General features: G+C 43.0%; 1 protein-coding gene across 1 annotated transcript in view; it reads left to right on the forward strand.

The window, feature by feature from the left end:
- TSPAN5 (tetraspanin 5) overlaps positions 1 to 18,741 on the forward strand; it is a 189,358-nt gene that overhangs the window by 123,227 nt on the left and 47,390 nt on the right. The gene's annotated exons all lie outside the window — the stretch shown is intronic.

Here is an 18,741-nt window from a genome sequence, read left to right on the forward strand (position 1 = left end):
CCTTTCATTTTGCAGTCTGGCCAGTCTGAGGGTCAGATTGTGTTTGCAGTACCCTTTTCAGCCCTGGCTGTGAGTGAGGATCACTGTTTGCCAGACTCCATGTTGGGCCTCTGAGTTGTTGGACAGCCCCTGACTTAGTGCCTGTACCTGCATGCATAAATGCGCGTGCATGCGTGCACACACACACACACACACACACACTAATGCACACACACACACACCAGTGCACACAGACACAGATGGGGCCAGAGACACTGGGCACTGTGGACATTGGGGCTCCAGATGGTGAACTGTGTCTGCCAGGTTGTATAACAGAATTGTGGGTCTGGAGCCTGTGAAGTTGAGGTCACAGCCCAGAGCCTTTCATCTGCCATGGGCAAGATACGTTTAGCCCACTAATTAAATTAGAAATAAGGTAGGCACTTGTTTATTTTTTATTGTGTTAAAATACATGTAAACTTTAGCATCTTAACCATTTAAGTGCCCAGTTCAGTGATATATTTAGACTGTTACGGGAGCCATCACCATCATCCATTCCCTTCAAACTTTGCATCTTATAAAACTAAAACTGTGTGCCTGTTAAACAATAACTTTCCATTCTCCCCTCCCTCTAGCCCCTGACAGCCACCATTGTACTTTGTGTCTCGATCATTTTGACTTTTTAAAGTACCTCATATAATTGGAGTCATGCAGTATTTATCTTTTTGAGACTGGCTTGCTTCACTTAGCATAATGTCTTCAAGGTTCACCCATGATGTAGCATATTAGAGAATTTCCTTCCTTTTTAAGGCTCCTTAGTGCTCATTGTATATGTATACTATGTTTTGCTGATCCATTGATAGACAGTTGGGTTGCTTCTGTGTTTTAGCTAATTGTGAACAATGTTGCAATCAATATTACCATACAAATATATCTTTGAGACCCTGCTTTCAGTCCTTTTGGGTATGTATTCAGAAATGGAATCGTTGGGTTGTATGGTAACTCATTAGTTTTTAGAGGAAACTCCATCCTGCTTTCTGCAGCAGCTGTACCATTTTGCATTCCCACCAGCAGTGCAAAACGGTTCAGATTGCTTCACATCCTTGTCAGCACTTTTCGTTTTCTGTTTTTTTGATAATAGCCACCCTTTTGGGTGTGATATGTTATCTCATTGGAGTTTTGATCTGCATTTCCCCAGTGATTAGTGATGTGGAACATCTTTCCATGCTTTTATTGGCCATTTGTACATCTTCTTTGGAGGGATGCATATTCAAATTCTTTTGCAATTACTTGCATTCCTTTATTTTTAAAGCCCAATATTGTGTTCTAATATTTTATGATTGTGTAGGATAGATAAGCCAAATGTTGTGAAGTACAGATATACACAAATACATGAATTTACTTATTCCCAAAGTGTTACTTTCAGGGCAAAATTAGGAAGTTCCCTAAAAATATTTAAAAACTCTTTTTAAAGTCACGAAGTTTTTATGTGTAAATTTACACATAAGTGTATGTAAAACATAAGTATATTAAATATCAGACAAGAAACAGATGTGACCTGGATGTATTATCCACTGGGAGCTTTGTAACTCCTAGCATGTACACTTGTGTGAAAACACGTTCACGCACACCGTTGCCGCCCTGTTGTCAAACTCGGAAGAACTGGTCACTAGTTAACCTGGAGACTTGATGAAAATGATGAGGATACATGAAAACTGACACATACTTGACACAGTTTATTTTAAATGGGAAAATTTATAAGCAGCATGTTGATTAGCATTTTGATTTTTACTAGCTAGTGGTTTACACATGGAGACCCTGATAATTTTTTCCCAGTGTTGTGTCACTTGGTATAAAATTTGGAGTACCAAACATTTTCTGATGTTGGCTCAAGTCCTTTTCCTAGAAGAAGGATGCTCTGACTGTAGTGACTGTTATATAAACTCAGCCATAATCTATTGCCTACATCGCCCATTTATATTTCTTTAAGGCAGACCTAGGGTTTAGCAATCCTTGCAAAGGTAATCTACGTTCAGAATTCTTCGAGACTTTTTTCCAGTCTTTAAGAAGTCTTTCTTGTACATCTAATTCACCAGCAGAATTTTTAATGATTTGCCTTCACTGAGCCTTTACAAGGTATTTAATTTTGTTTTTAGAGAAATGACTCCTTTTTGACATTCATAGTTAACCGTTTTTACATGGTGCTTGGAGAGTATAAATGCAAAGCAAATACAATTGGCACAGAAAGGAAGCACAGTTCACCGGGCATGAGCACACAGCTCTGTTGGTGGGAGCAAATGTGAGCAGGTGTGTTGGCGCTCTGACCACCGATGACTGACACTCGTGTGGGAGTCGCCGGGTGTTCTGAGCGCTTCATGTGGATTGACTCATTTAATCTTCCCAGTACCCGCTTGGGTAAGGTGCTGTTGTTTCTTTTTTCTAGATGGGGAGAATGATGCACAGAGAAGCTGCGAGATTTGCCCAAGAGTAGCCTTCTAACTGCCAGCTTTAAACCTGCCTTAGTTATTTCATTTTGGAAAAGGAATGAGAACATTTCACATGGAGGTAAATTAAGAGCAGGGAGAGTGAGTGAGATTGCAGCTGTGTAGAGATATTTGTCCGTTAAACAAAAACCCCGTCATAACACACAAAGCCTTCCAAAACATTCTCCACAGTGCCCTAAAATTAGAATCTAGGCTTTTAGAAGTAGAAATGACCTACATAATCACTTATCCCATCCCCTGCATATCCTGACAGGGTAACCAAGGCCCAAAAGGGTGAGATGATTTCCTTTACAAGGATCCAACTAGTTAGTGGCATGTTCTTTGTGAGATTATGCTTCCTAGCTTGCTCCACATTTTCTTCCAGGAGAAAGGGATGCATGCCTTCCTGAGAGAAACATTCAGGAAATGAGTCAGAGCCTGCCAAGGGAGGAGGAAGGTTGGTAGATAGGAACACCTTAGTGTTAAATCGAATCCACATCTGTCTCAAGCCAGTGCATACCTTGTACCAGAGATTCTTAGGGCTGGAAAGGGTCCAGTGTTGCAGTTTTATCCATCCTGTCTAGAAAAGGAAGGAATGAGGCTAGCTGAGCATCTCCAAAGCAGACGATTCTCTCGCCACTTGAGAGAGCTGAGCCTCAGAGAGGTAAATTCATTATCCAGAATCACACCACCAGAAGGGAGTGGAAGCTGGGTGTGGACCTCTTCCTGATAAAGCTGAGGCCCGGGGTCTTTGTGATGCCCCTCATGGGGCAGGGCAGTTGTGTGACAACAGGTTCTCTTGGCAAGAAGTTCTTATAAAAGCTACTCCTAAGTGTCTCTTTAATTTCAATCTCTATCCTTCTGAATTGCTTCTCTGCCTTTTGGCTAAGACCAGTGTGTGTATAATATCCTGCTGCAGTCCTCAGTAACAATGATAGCAATTGGTCATAGTATTTTGGGTAATAATCTTTATATATTTTTTAAAATTGGGATATAAAGAACAATTTATATATAATTTATATACAATTAATTCTTGTATAAAGAACAATTGTATACACTTTAGATGTACGGTATGATAAATTGATACACACATGCGTTGTAAAATGGTTTTAAGGCTTTTTCTCTGTTATTGAACTTTTAAAAATTGAAATAGAATCAACTTTTAATGCTGTTAGTTCTTGGGGCATATCATAGCGATTCGATATTTCTGTATATTTCAAGATGATCACCACCATAAGTCTTGTTATCATCTGTCATCATACAAAGCTCTTACAATACTGCTGACTTATTTCGCTTGCTGTACTTTCACCCCCGCGACTCATTTACTCTGTAGCTTGAAATTTGTTCTTCTTCATCTGCCTCACCAGTTCTACTCATCTCCCCCACCCAACCCCTCTAACAACCACCTGTTTTTTCTGTTTCTATGACTGTTTTGTTATGTTTGTTCATTTGTTTTGTTTTTAGATTCCACATATATAAATGAAATCATATGGTATTTGCCTGCCTTATTTAACTTAGCATAAGATCCTTGAGATTCATCTATGTTGTCACAGATGGAAAGATTTCTTTCTTTATTATAGCTGTGTAATACTAAATTTTATATTTATACACAAACAAACACTCACTACATGTTCTTTAACTACATCTATTGATGGTTGCTTCCATACCTTGGCTGTTGAAAATAATGCTGCAGTGAACACAGGGGTGTGTGTGTGTGTGTGTGTGTGTGTGTGTGTGTATCTTTTTGAATTAACGTTTTTGTTTTCTTCAGAAAAAATGCCTGCTGCAGTGAACACAGGGGTGTGTGTGTGTGTGTGTGTGTGTGTGTGTGTGTGTATCTTTTTGAATTAACGTTTTTGTTTTCTTCAGAAAAAATGCCCCAAAGTGGAATTGCTGGGACATATGGTAGTTCTGTCTTTAGTTTTTGAGGAAGCTCCATACTATTCTAGTGACTGCACCGAGGTACATTCCCACCCACAGTGCGTGAGCATTCCCTTTTCTCCACATCCTTGTCAATACTTGTTATTTGTTGTCTTTTTGATGATAGCCATTCTGATGGGTGTGAGGTGATACCTCATTATGGATTTGATGATATTTTGTGAGTGAAATTGCACCTTGGATATTTTTGAGTCTACTTGAGGGGGAAAGAAGACCAGTTCGGAGTGTTTGGGTGCTAGTTGAATCCTAAGGTGGAGGGAGTCTCTTTCAGATCACCACTACTCACGGTTGCATCTGTTGTGTAGCGTCTCCAGCAGGCTTGTGCTGGGTAGTTTTCAGTCCAGGAATAAGAGATGTATGACAAAGGGAACTCACCACTTTAGACAGCCGACTCCATCTTTGGCCAGGAAGTCATGCTCACATATAATCTTTTACAGGACGAAGCTTTTTAAAACATTACTTTAGATTTATGTTTACAAAAATAGTTCATGTTTAGTATGGAAACTTGGAGAACTAAAGAAAGCTCAAGGAAGAATATGAAAACATATGCATACTGGTTATCTTTTGTTATATAACAAATTATCCGACACTTAGCAGCTTAGAGTGACTAACTCTTCTTATTTCATATTATTGGAGAGTCAGGATTCTGGGAGTGGCTTAGCTGGCTCAGTGGCTTAGTTCTCTCATGGAGTGCAGCCATGCTGTAAGTTGAAGCTACGGTCATCTGGAGGTTTGACTAGGGCCGGTGCGGCTGTTTTCAGACTCCCTCACGTGCGTGCTGGCAGGAGGCTTCAGCTCTTGCCGCACCGGCCTCTCCCTCGGGCTGGTCATGGTGTTGGCTCCTCTCTGCACCAAGCTGATCTGAGAGAAACACAACTTTCACTGGGGAGTGACGGAGACAGAAGCCAGAATCTTTTATAAGCTTGTCTTAGAAATGGCCTTCCATCACCTGTGTTGAATTCTGTCGGTCACATAACCAACTCAGGTATAATGTCGTAGGAGGGACTAGCTGAGGCTGTGAACACCAGGTGGTGGGGATCACTGGAGGCCACCACGAGGCTGCCCACCACTGTTTGTCAATTAAAGTTTTGTTAGAATAAAGTACATATGTTTTTACTCACTGTTCTTTCTATTCCCCTAAAGGGTATTACAAAATAGAGAAGATCATTGGGGAAAAGAACATCTGAAGGGAACACACTGTAGACAGATGAAGGCACCAAAGAACTGTTCAGGGCACTCCCATCCTTGAGACTTTTGCTGATTTTATTCTGAGTCTGCAGTATTGAGCTGTGTGTAGTCTGGGGAGACGGGAGTGATGGGAGTGGTATGAATGGAAGGATCTGGACAAGCCTTGATCCTGAGGTCGTTCGTGTCTTGGGAAACTGAAGAGTCCTGCTGCCTCAGAGATGGGATAAGGACTTTAGGATTCTGTCCAGGCTGAAGCGTGGAGAGAGTCTTGGCCCCTGGACCCCATTCACTCTCCTATTTTGGATGCACTATAAAAAGCAGAGATTTGTAAGAGATATTCCAATGTTTACAAAAAATTATTTGAAGAAAAGTATGTAGGCACTTCAGTCATAAATGTATAGAAAGTGACTTAAAAGTGTTCTGTGGGGGAAAGAATTTTGTTTATGAAAAACAGTGTACTGAGATTTACTAGGAAATTGTAACATCTGGATAGGCAATAATGTTCCATAACCCCTTCCTCCAGCTGTTAAGTCACACAGATAATACAGGAAACTCACGGGTACACACTTATAGATGTGACATTTTAAAATCATACGTGCAGAGCGTTAAAAAGAAAAGCACATACCTGTATAATATTTTGGTGAATCATGGTATTACAAAAGCAAACTGTAACATCGAGTCCATTTAAATGAATTCTTTTATAGTCAAAGGAAATTTTCAAGTAAAAATTGGCACAAAACAAATAGCACAATGGAATAAGTTTGAATAAGTACCTGCATAGGCAGTCACAGGACATGTTGATAAAATTTCAAAATAAACTGATACAAGTGTAACAAGATATGAATTTTGAAGGAATTCCTCGGTTACAGGTTCAAGAGAAGCTAATACTTCACTGAAATGCAGTGTGTGCGGACAAAGTAACAGCAGGGAAACCGCGTTAGTTTTCCCAGGGTGGCTTGAACCTAGTGTCTAGGACTGCTTGTCTGCTGCTTTGGGTTGCATGTTACACTAGTCTTGCAGCTGTGAATCCTAGAGGCTGAGGGGTGGGGAGAAATCCATTCCCAGCCTCTGGTCAGCACAGTGGTCCGTGGCTCCCTCCCCGCCCATTTGGGGACCCTTTGGCAGACTAGGAGCTAAAACAGCAAACTGGCATGACCTCCCCACCCTGCATGCCTCAGCCAGAGGCAACTCCTGGGTTTCCTCCTCCCAGGCCAGACCTGTTGGCTACCGCTGCTCTTGGGCTGGACCCTGGGAGGTGAAGTGCCCAGAGGCATTGTTTTGAAAATGGAGCGACTTCATGACCAGCAGTTGGTTCTGGAGCCCTTTACATACCCTCTGTTTCAGGCCTGGAGCTCTGTGCGTCCCATGATGGATCCAGATGTGGTCCCCGTCAGAGAGTCTGAGGAACCTGAGACATCCCATGGGCACGTTTGCTCCTGTTGCTGCTTATGCTTTAGAAGATTCTCTGTCAGGCTTTGAGCCGAGCCCCTTGCAGGCGGCCACACACCCCAGCTTGCCCTGCAGTCAGCTGGAACCCAGCCAGCCCTGTCTGGAGCATGCGAGAAGGTAGACCCTGACACCTCTCCCTGGGGAACAGCGCTGCGCGTAATAACAGGACCACAGGGAAGATGGAGCCGGGGCCCGGTGACAGGATGCTGGGGGACGTGGCTGCAGATGGGAGCCACGGCTCGGCTTGTCGCATGCGGGGTCCTCACAGACTCCTGGCAGGAAGAGGCTGTGTTGCAGACCTGAATGTTGGCTCGTTCATTGGCCAACCCTGGGTGGGTGATGAGGACTTTGTAGGGAACACAGGGTTTGGCAGCAGAAGGATCTAAAATCAGTTACATAACCTCATTTGCACCTTAGTGTCCTTATCTGTAAAATGGGGCACCTGCCCAAGGGAGTCACGGCGAGGATAGAATTAGGTCATGTGTTGGGAGGCACTAGGGTCATTGCTGGTACGTGGTGAGGGTTTAGTAATCCTGGTTGAAAATATAAACGTGTGATCCTGTGTGAATCTAATAACCTCTGTGTGCTGTGCTAAATCCCTTCAGTCATGTCTGACTCTTTGCAGCCCTGTGGACTGTAGCCCACCAGGCTCCTCTGTCTGTGGAATCCTCTAGGCAAGAGGAGTGGGGTGCCATTTCCTTCTCCAGGGGATTTTCCTGACCCAGGGATAGAATGCGCGTGTCGTGTCTCCTGCATTGGCAGGCGGGTTCTTTACCACTAGCGCCACCTGGGAAGCCCAAGAGCGTCTTTAGTTTACTATAAGTGAAAGGACTGGACTCTTTGTTGGCTGTCAGTGTCTCATCCTCAGATGAACTCCCCTTTCCTTCTCCCAAGGTCCAGCCTCCACCCAGGATCCTTGCTCCCGCTCCTGTAGTGGGGTACGGGTAGAGAGGAGCAGGCGGCTGGGAAAGTGGGAACAGCTGTGAGCTTAGAGGGCCCGAGCCTTCAGCTGCTTCCTAAGGCTGTCTGCCTTCTGAACTTCAGTCTCCTCGGCTGTGTGGTGGGTGGAGGCTAGCACTGTCTTCTTCATGGGGCGGTGAGAATTCCTACTATGTGGTCTGTAGTTCCTGGCACACACTGGGGACCAGCATGAGGAAGCTGTTGTCACTGTGTCTTAAGAGTCAAAGGGACTTCCACCCCCGGGCATCTGAGGTTGTGTCATGGGCTGTGCTTGTGAGCCCTGTCTGCCTTGGACCTGTGTTTTGCCCCGGTCTCGGGGGCCTCGTCAGCCTCTGGCAGCACACATCCATGTCTGCCTAGAGAGTGAGGGGGAGGCCGGGTGAACCGGAGCACGGTGCCTGAGGCTGGCGGCAGTCTCCAGCAGTCCTTTTCCCACCAGGCAGTCAGTGAGAGACTGGAGGAACCAACCACACTCTAGTTTTCTGACCAACGCTGACCTTTGTGTTTCCGCAGCAGTGTGGACCTCTTTGCTGGAACATTCTCAGATTCTTCATCTTTAATTGTACCACTCCTTAGGGTCCTACTAGTGTTTGGACTCAAAGCCAGAAGGTTCTGAATGATCATAAATCTGTGTTTTTCTGACAGAATGATCTCTCTTGACCAAACAGGACAGGCAGTTTCCAGGGGAAGCTGGTTGCAGAAGTCCCATTTCTTCTCCAGCGGTAATGTAGATGGGGTTCAGCCTCTGGAGTGGGATGCCTGGCTCCCTGCTCCAGGCCAGGTCAGTTATGTCTGCAGGTTCTACACTTGCACACTGAAGGTGGTAATGGTGTTCGCCTCAGAAGGTTGTTGTGAAATGTCTGTGGGATCATACAGAGAAAGTGCTCACCTGTACCAGGGCCATTTCAGGGATTCAAGTGTTAGCTCTTGTTTCTATTTATAACGGGCATGTGATTTTTACATGCTCTCCCACATCTGGCAGTTTCTTACTCATCAGAAGTAATCATTTCAAATCCTAAAATAGACCCTGCCAGTTTGCAGGGCAAGTCTCTGGTCTTTGAGGGCACACCTGTCTTGGTTGAATGCGGAACCACCAAATGAAGATGTCTAGTGGACAGTTAAAGATGTTAGCATCTTCTGGATCATGTGCTCAACCACATTATAAGATAATGCTTGGAGGCAAGGGCTGCACCTGCCTCTGTGTGTATTCTCAGTGTGTGAATGGGGGCCACGTGGCAATTGCAGTGGTCAAGAAACATTTGCGGTTTAGAGCTTGGGGTCTGGTGTCCAAGGAAGGCTTCCTGGTTTCACATCCTGGCCTCACCACTGTCAATCTGACCATGGTGACCGTGGGTGAGTCACTTAATTCAACTGTCTCCTCACCTGTTAAATGTAGATAAAGTACATTTTCCCCTGGGGTAATTGCAAAGCTGGAATAAGATCAATGAGAAGCAGTTTGCACTGTGGTCATTCTGAACTGGCTGCAGTCAGCACCACACTCCCATGCCCTGTGGGACGGTGGGCAGGACCAGCTTGGCTTGTGCACCTTGCACCGTAGTTCCCTGGTAGTGAGCGTAGCTGGTAAATACACAATGGAAAAAAACACAAACCTGTTTCTCACTCTAGAAGTGATTCGATTAGATATGCAGTTAATACATAATCTCATTTATATGTGGAATCTGAAAAAGTCAAACTGAAAAACAGAGTAGAATGGTGGTGGTCGCTGGGGGCTTGAGAGAGCGGAAGAAATGAGATGTTGGTAAAGGGTACAAAGTTTCAGTTATGCAGGGTGAATAAGTCCTGGAGATCTAATGTACAGTAATGTGACTGTAGTTAATGATACTCTATAGTATGTATGAAATTTGCTGAGAGAGTAGACATTAAGTGTTGTTAACATACAGACACACAGAAAGGTAACCCTTTGAGGTCATGGCTGTGTTCATGAGCTTGATTGTAATTATTTCACAATGTATCAGAATATCACATTGTTGAGTAAACATTCTGTTTAAGGTGTACAATTATATCTCAGTACAGCTGGAAAAATGCAAATCTCAGTAATGTTGCAGTGCTGACTCTGAAGGACTTCCCAGCTGGCGCCAGTGGTGAAGAACCTGCCTGCCGACACAGGAGACCTAAGAGACTTGGGTTCAAACCCTGGGTCGGGAAGATCCTCTGGAGGAGGGCATGGCAACCCACTCCAGTATCCTTGCCTGGAGAATCCCACTAACAGAGGAGCCTGGCGTGCTGCAGTCCATAGGTCAGAAAGAGTCAGACACGACTGAAGCGACTTAGCACATGCACACACAAACACATACATGCACACGCATGCTACCTCTGAAGTGAATGGGAGAGCTTTGCGGAGTTATCATGATGCCTTATTATAATAACTGGCTGGCTTTGGGTTAAATATGAGGTCTGATTATCCCAATCTTCCCTCTGGGGTTTTTGCTATTTTATTCAACATTCTTTCATAAACAAGTGTTGTCTAGGTAAACATTTATGAAAGTCAAAACACCAGAACAGATTAAAGCTGGAACCAGGCAGGATGCTACATCAGTGTTTTAGTGGCAGGGAAAAACATCATCTGTTACATTTAATTATTGTAGTTAGTTTGAGTTCTGTTAGTTTGGTAGTATTTGGAGTTGATTTCCAAATGTATTTGGGATTTTATACCAGTTTTCTGATTCTGCACGCTTAAGGACTATCTTAATAAAAGTAGATTAAGTCAACACTGAGAGTCAGAAGTTTTTTCTTTTAAAGAGGGTCCATACGAAGAATTGATGCTTTCGAACTGTGGTATTGGAGAAGACTCTCGAGAGTCCCTTGGACTGCAAGGAGATCCAACCAGTCCATTCTAAAGGAGATCAGTCCTGGGTGTTCATTGGAAGGACTGATGCTAAAGCTGAAACTCCAATACTTTGGCCACCTCATGCGAAGAGCTGACTCACTGGAAAAGACTCTGATGCTGGGAGGGATTGGGAGCAGGAGGAGAAGGGGACGACTGAGAATGAGATGGCTGGATGGCATCACCGACTCTGTGGACATGAGTTTGAGTGAACTCCGGGAGCTGGTGATGGACAGGAAGGCCTGGTGTGCTGTGATTCATGGGGTCGCAAAGAGTCGGACACGACTGAGCGACTGGACTGAACTGATACTTCAGTCAAGAAACATCAGCTAGATCAGAGTGTGCAGGGCAGAGTCCTGTGCTCAGTCCTGTCCTCTGGTCTGCAGGACACTCAGCACACATTCTCTGTGCAGTTCACACACTGGACAGGGAGTCCTTTTACTGTCCTGGTTTCTCTGGGCATTGGGCGTCTGGGTTATTCTGACTGTGGAGGGCTCTTTTGATTCTTGTGTGTGTATTTTTTAATTCTTGTGTGTTGTTTTTAGCAGAAAAAGGGAAGCATATTTTCTCTCTTTTGCCACTCAGTACTCCTGCCTTCCATATTATATCCATCAGATACAGCCACTTCTTACTTTTCTCCTGTTACATGAGACAGACCATTGTTCTATCAACTGTTACTTCTTTTTCACGTTCTTGTGTTAGGAAGTTGACTGTTAGCAGGTTCTCAGCACGCATGCTTCCACCCCCACTCCCATGATGATATCCAGACTTCCTCCAGCCTTTCTTTCCCCGGAGCTCTGACAGATGACAGTCTTAGGCTTCATGGTTGTCCGCGGAGGTAGGTAGGATCAGATGGAGCTTCTGAGTGTGAGAAGAGAGGGCCAGAGTGAGGGAGTCTGAGGAACGCAGTGGGTTACTTATTTTATGTCAGTATTTCTGCTTTCGGCCAACTTCTGCATTTGGACCTATTTTTGTATTTTCCTCAAAGAGTTTTTCAAGTGATAACAGTCACCAACTTCATTACTGCAGAATGAAATAAAAGGTATACTAGTGTTCAGTTCAGTTCAGTTCAGTCGCTCAGTCGTGTCTGACTCTCCGCGACCCCATGAATCACAGCACACCAGGCCTCCCTGTCCATCACCGACTCCCTGAGTTCACTCAAACTCATGTCCACAGAGTCGGTGATACCATCCAGCCATCTCATTCTCGGTCGTCCCCTTCTCCTCTCACCCCCAACGTTTCCCAGCATCAGAGTCTTTTCTAGTGAGTCAACTCGTCGCATGAGGTGGCCAAAGTATTGCAGTTTCAGCCTCAGCATCAGTCCTTCCAATGAACACCCAGGATTGATCTCCTTTAGAATGGACGGGTTGGATCTCCTTGCAGTCCAAGGGACTCTCAAGAGTCTTCTCCAACACCACAGTTCAAAAGCATCTATTGAGAAATAAGAACCTTCACTCAAATCTTTCTAGGGTTATTAAGAAAGTGCAGTTTTAACTGTTGATTTTGGTGTGATTTTTTTTCTCCCCTAGGATTTGAAGTGTATTTAAATTGATCTAAAATTCTTAAACTGAATGATCAAAAGAAACCCCACTAATAATAGTTGTCTAAAGTCAGTTCAGTTCAGCTGTTTGAAAGTACAAGATTAATATGCCTAAAGCCAGGCTCTGATCATTTCATAGTTTTGTTTTGTTTCTTTTTAAATATTATGAGCTTTGAAGTCAAAAGACCTGGCTTCATTTTATGGGCTGGTTATATAATCTGTCTGATTCTCACTTTCTTCCTCTGAAATGGAGATAATAATACCCACTTCAAAGGAGGTTTGTTGAGATTAAGTGAGATCGTGTGTGTGAGATACTAAGCATAGTTCAGTTCAGTCGCTCAGTCGTGTCCGACTCTCCGCGACCCCATGAATCACAGCACGCCAGGCCTCCCTGTCCATCACCAACTCCCGGAGTTCACTCAAACCCATGTCCATCGAGTCGGTGATGCCATCCAGCCATCTCATTCTCTGTTGTCCCCTTCTCCTCCCGCCCCCAATCCCTCCCAGCATCAGAGTCTTTTCCAGTGAGTCAACTCATTGGCAAAACCTAAAAATAAAAAAGGTGAAAAGCTAAAAACCTATAATGACCTCTTTGCCTTTAAAATATAAAATGTATATTCTTTGATAGCATGTTCCAGACCCTCTATAGTCTGGCCTACGGTGACCTCATTACCAAGTTTTTATTTTCCAGCCAGACAGACAATTTCACTCTTCATTTTCCATAAAACTCTCAAACATTTTGACCAAGACCCTCAATAAGAAGTACATTTTACATATGAAATAAAAGTTTCATGAAGCAGTACTTCATCTTGCCGCATGAAATACATTCTGTTCCATATAGAACATGCTGGTCTGACCTATTTAACTCATATCAGCAGATTTTCAAACTTGCTGGTTGAAAACTCACAGATTTAGAAGACTCATCTCCATTCCTTGACATTCTCACCTTCCCTTGATACCCATCTCCCTCCTCCCTACCATGTAATCTTCCTTCATCTTGGCAGCTGGTGGCCTTCTCTGAACTTACCGTTTTTTTCTCAATCTCATTTATGAAATTTACTGCAAATTGGTTTTTAGGTTAATTATTGACTTATCTCTGTGACTAGATGGCAAATGCTTGGTCCCTGTGGTCATTTATCAGCCTGTGTGTGTAGCGGGAGTCCTGCCCGTTGCTCTGAGGTTCAGACTCCAAGGTGTTTGTTAAGAAATTGCCTGGTGTCTTGGCTGCTTCAGTCTTTTGGCTGCTTTGCTGACACTCAAAAGCCATAAAACTGGGTTTGTTGTGGACTTGGGAGCAGCAGGAGCTTCTTGCCATGACTGTTGCCTTGGATTCCTGTGTCTCTGGAAAAGAATGATACAGGTTGGCATCAGGGTTCCAGCTTCTAAAGGGAGATTCTCAATTTCCTGTTTCCTGACATGACTTTGCTAGATCTGAGGTGCCTTTCAGCCCCAGCAGTGTGTGAGCAAAGATCAGTAACAGCCTCCTCTCTGATTAAGCACAGCCTGGTATCTTTAAACCTCAGGCCTTTGCAGCATGGAACAGATAATGATTTTAGCCCATGAAACCTGCATTTTATAACATAAGACATTTTTAGATATGTTTCCATGTCCAGATACACTGTTCTCTAGATCCTGTATTGATGGTATTTATACATAGTATTATTGATGCAGACCCTTTCATCTACCATGAAAAAATATTATATAAACCGTAATAGAGTATTTATATCTTAGCCATGCACCATTATCTCATGTTTGGAGCCCAGTTTTAAGATCCTGACTAACGATGAGATTTAGAGGCATGCAGGACCCATTTTATGTTTACACAGATTATCTACCCAAAGGTCAACCTCATTTAAAGGGACTGATTTAATTCAGGAAAGTTATTTTTCTCTTTTAAATCTAATTTAAGAAGCTTGTCTGAAATAGTAATAGATAGCAGAGAACTGTTTGTGCAGCAGTATAAACCAGCAGATCTAGGCATGGTGACATCTTTCCACAGTGAAATGGACACAGCAGAAATATCTACGGAATTATAGATTAAAAACAAATTACTTAACATCCAGTGAAGCGGTGCAAAGATAAATAGCACACTGATAACTGCATAAAAAGCATCTAGTAGAAGTTACTGATGCACAGTTTTTATAATAACTTTTTTAAGAGGCTGACAGACCCTTAGGATTTTACAGTAAACCTGTTCATACATAGGCACGTTTTTCTCATTTGAGCATCAGACACTTGTAGGGACTTATGAAGTGAGCCTAGTTAAATTCAGCACTCAGAGAATTTGCACAGAAGCTTCCTTATTTTGATTTTTCCCCATCCAGTCTGCCATTTATCAGAGCTAAGATGTATGTCAGAGGAAGCGGGATTTGTCTTAAAAGAGATTTGGAGGAAATCTTCCTTCAATATTTATAGTGCTTGACAAAGTCATGTTCACACGGAAGTCAGTATGGAGATGAGAAAGTTAGGATCAGGTGGCTTATTTTACATTACTGGCTGAAAGCCTGTCTGATGGGATTGATGTGGAGCACTAATTAATCACCCAGGGTCTCCTCATTCACTAATCACATTGCATGAAACTTCCTTGTTGGCTGAGACTCAAGGGTAAACCATGGGCATCCAGCCAGCTTATTTTTCATAAGCGTTATGCTACCTTTATAAATTAGTGTGAACCTAATGTATACTGTCAGCGGTTTACTTTCCCATGGCGACCCTCTCTGGTTAACCAGCTTTAAATGAAATCTTATATTGAGAATGAGAAGAAACTTCTTGAAAAATGGGGGGTGGAGGGGAGAAAAGGTTTAAAATCATCTTCATAATCTTTTTTTTCCAACGATATATACAATTCAGTTCCGGTAAAAAATCTGATGGATTGACTTAACACACAGATGACATGATCATTGCTTTTTGTTGTGAGCCTATATGACCTTTAAGGAAGAGACTTTTTCCATAACATTTTTAATTGCAATAATTTGTTCATTGGGTGCATACTATACACATAACATTTACCTTAACTTAGATATTCTCACATCAGTCCTGTGAGGATGCTGTTACTACCACCATTTATTTATGGGTGAGAAAACTGAGAACTGTCAACTTGTCCAGGGTCACATCTGTCTTGGCCAGGGCCCAGATTTGAACCACAGTTTGTCATCAAAGGCCATGCTCATTTGATTGTGTTACTCTTCATGGCTCATCTGGTCCCTTTATACTGTCCCTTTTAACTTGAGGAAAATGTGGTCTTAGTCTTTAAAAAATATTCCTATTTCCATATTCATTTTTTGCATTCATCTGGATTAATAAATCCTTTTAGAAGCGTGTTGATCTCTAGCACATTGTTGTGTGTCTTCAAATCATGTTAATGTCTTACAGCTTTGGCTCAGAGAACAAAAAAACTGTGGGCATCTTTAAACCAGAGGAAATAGGTACAGCTTATTCACACATCACTTATGCTGTTGTTCATCTTGAAATGGTTCCAGACAATTCCAACAGAAAAGGAAAATTCCAGAGTGCACATGCACGGATAGTTTCCAAGGCAGTGCCTGTTGAGAACACAGTCTTCCATCCTGAAGCTGTGAATGGTTCAGCTACAGCTTGTCCTGTATGTAAATTAATTTCCGAGAGTCTGTGTGATAAACTCTTCTATGCAAGAACATATAAAAGAGTGATTTGTCAAAACCCACTTCCCCTATTAAAAATACCTAACTAGAGACACTGGGTTGATATTTAGTGGTTTATATGGGCCCTGTGTTAAGCCCATACTTTCCTCCTTAGTATGCAGTGCTGATGTTCCTGGTTGAAAAGAATCCATTCCATTTCTTTTTATGGTTTCATGAAAAGTTGGAAAGGGGAAAAACTGAGCCGAACATACAGAATAAATAGCTAAGTGGTGCCAGCAGTCTGCCCTTTTGTTTTCAGACGTTCTGCCTCCCCATCTTTTGTGAGTCATTGAGCCAGTAGGAGCTATCAAAGACGCCTCAGTGTATAGAACATTTATGTGGGGCTTATTTGTCATCCACAGCAAAGGCCTAATTGCCTCCAGGCCTCCTTTCACATGATAATCAATGGATTTGTGTCTCCTGGGTGTGCTCTACATATTCTACATTCATCTCTCAAGATGTCTTAGATTGTGATCAAATATAAAGCATCAGAAAGACGCTGTCAATCCAGTAAAAACATTAAGGGCATTTAAAACATGTACGTGGAAACGTAAAAAGAGCTTGAAATGAAGGTACCTACTATTACTCTTTTTTGTGCATATTTAATTGGATCAAAATTATAACATCTGTGATAGCTATTAAGAAGGCTACATGGCAATTTTAGGGTGTAGCGTGTTTCTCTTAGAACTTAGCATTTCAAAGGCCCACTGGGAGAAAATTCGAGTCCTGTTTTAATATGAAGTAGTGGTTCTCAAAGGTGACTTCGTGGATGCCTTTGTTACTGCTGTTATCAATGAGATTTCATTTCGTACATCCTGAATTCTAACAAGAGGTCAGTATACTCTGAATATAGTTTCCTGCAGTGGTTTTGACTAAGTGGGGTGGAAGGAGGCTGTGCAAGGGGGTGATGAGCGGGCGATGGAGGCGGAGAGGGTAGGCAACGCCATTCCACTCACTGTGTCTATAATGCCTGGAAAATTGGAGTTACATGCCCCTGGTGTTCTTAAACAATTATTTCTAACTAAGACACATGATTACTAAAATTCACCTGAAATATGCAGTTATTTCTTAGAAGAATTTTTAATACTTACAGTTAAATGAGAGCATTTTTAAATGAAATATTTATACATTGACTATAGCAAAAAAATTTGTTCGGTAAGAGAGTCACTTTTCCCCTCAGAAAATGTGTAAATGTCACTATATTTCTCTGAAAAGAAAGACTATATATGTATGTGCATTTGATTGTTGTTGTTGTTGTTTTTTTGCTGTGCCCCAAGGCTTCTGGTATCTTAGTTCCCCAACCAGGGATTGAACCCAGGGCCCTGGCAGTGGAAGTGCTGAGTCCTAACCCCCGGACTGCCAGGAAATTCCCAGGAAAGGATATTTTATGGAATAAGGAAACATTTTTTTAGAAAATGCATGCTCTGCCTTTTGTGTGCTCAGTCGTGTCTGATTCTCTGCGATCCTCTGGACTGTAGCCCACCAGGCTCCTCTGTCCGTGGAATTTTCCAGACAAGAATACTGCAGTGCCTTGCCATTTCCTTCTCCAGGGGATCTTCCCAACCCAGGGATCAAACCTGCATCTCTTGTGTCTTCTGCACTGCAGGTGGATTCTTTACCTCTGTGCCTCATGGGTAGCCCTTAAAAGGCATAACAAAAATTTAAAACACACAGATACACAGGCATGGGGAGTATTTGTATTAGGTTTTTTTTTTTTAAGAATACCAGAAATAACTCTGAGTTAATAGCTCCACTGCCTCCTCAGCTCTGACCGAACTGACTTCCAACATGGCAGACCAGGGCAAGCCATGGGCACCAGGGAACAGTCTGTTGGGTGAGAGGGGAACACTAGCCCTCCTTCTGTAAAACAGTACCACTAAATGTCAAGAGCTGTGAGGGAGCTGAAGTTGTACCCTTCCTGCCAGCTAGCAAGTTACCTACCTCAGTGTCATAGATGCTGGCAGAGACGCCAGACTCCTGGGTCAGAGATACAGGACACAATATTAATAGCCAGTGTGTCAACATTCTTCACTCTTTCCCTGAGCCCCAGTTTCCACAGGGTGATGCAGAGCAGGCCAGTTGACACCTGTGCACATAATGAGCTGTGTTACAGGCTGGGAGCCCTGAATTTAGGGAACTCAAAATTTTATAATGGGTCATAAGCCTGCTGCATCCTTTGCAACGTTTCTGGGAACACTGTCTTCCTCTTCTAAGGCTGTCTGCTGTACACGTCTCTTGAAAAGATAGTCTGTCACAAATGACTCACTTGTAATGCCGATCGATTCACAAGGAGTGCAGAAACTCAAGAAAATGATCTGCCAACATAAAATACTTTGGAAACAGACCCCAAATAAGCACAGATTCCATGAACAGCTCCTGTGCACTGACGTTTCAGGGCTGCATATGTTCTGACAACACAGCCAGTAGCAACAGCGTGTATCTCACTGTAATTTTATCAGATGGGTGAAATGTGATATTTTAATTATATCCGGTATCTGGATCACAGATCCTTTTAAAACGTCTTCCCTTCCCTCGTGTTGGTCACTGCAGTCCTGTGTATCTAGAGCAGGAGCTGTTATTCTCCATCTGTGCTTGAGGAAACAGTTGTCCAGTGACTTGACCCAATTCGCATGCTAGTTTGAAACCTGGGGTTTCCTGACACCCGGTCTGTTAGTCTTTGAGACCCATTGCCTAACTCTT

Source organism: Moschus berezovskii, chromosome 5, assembly GCF_049115385.1.
Source record: "Moschus berezovskii isolate FMDL1 chromosome 5, NW_MosBer_1.0, whole genome shotgun sequence".
Classification (NCBI taxonomy): Eukaryota; Metazoa; Chordata; class Mammalia; order Artiodactyla; family Moschidae; genus Moschus; species Moschus berezovskii.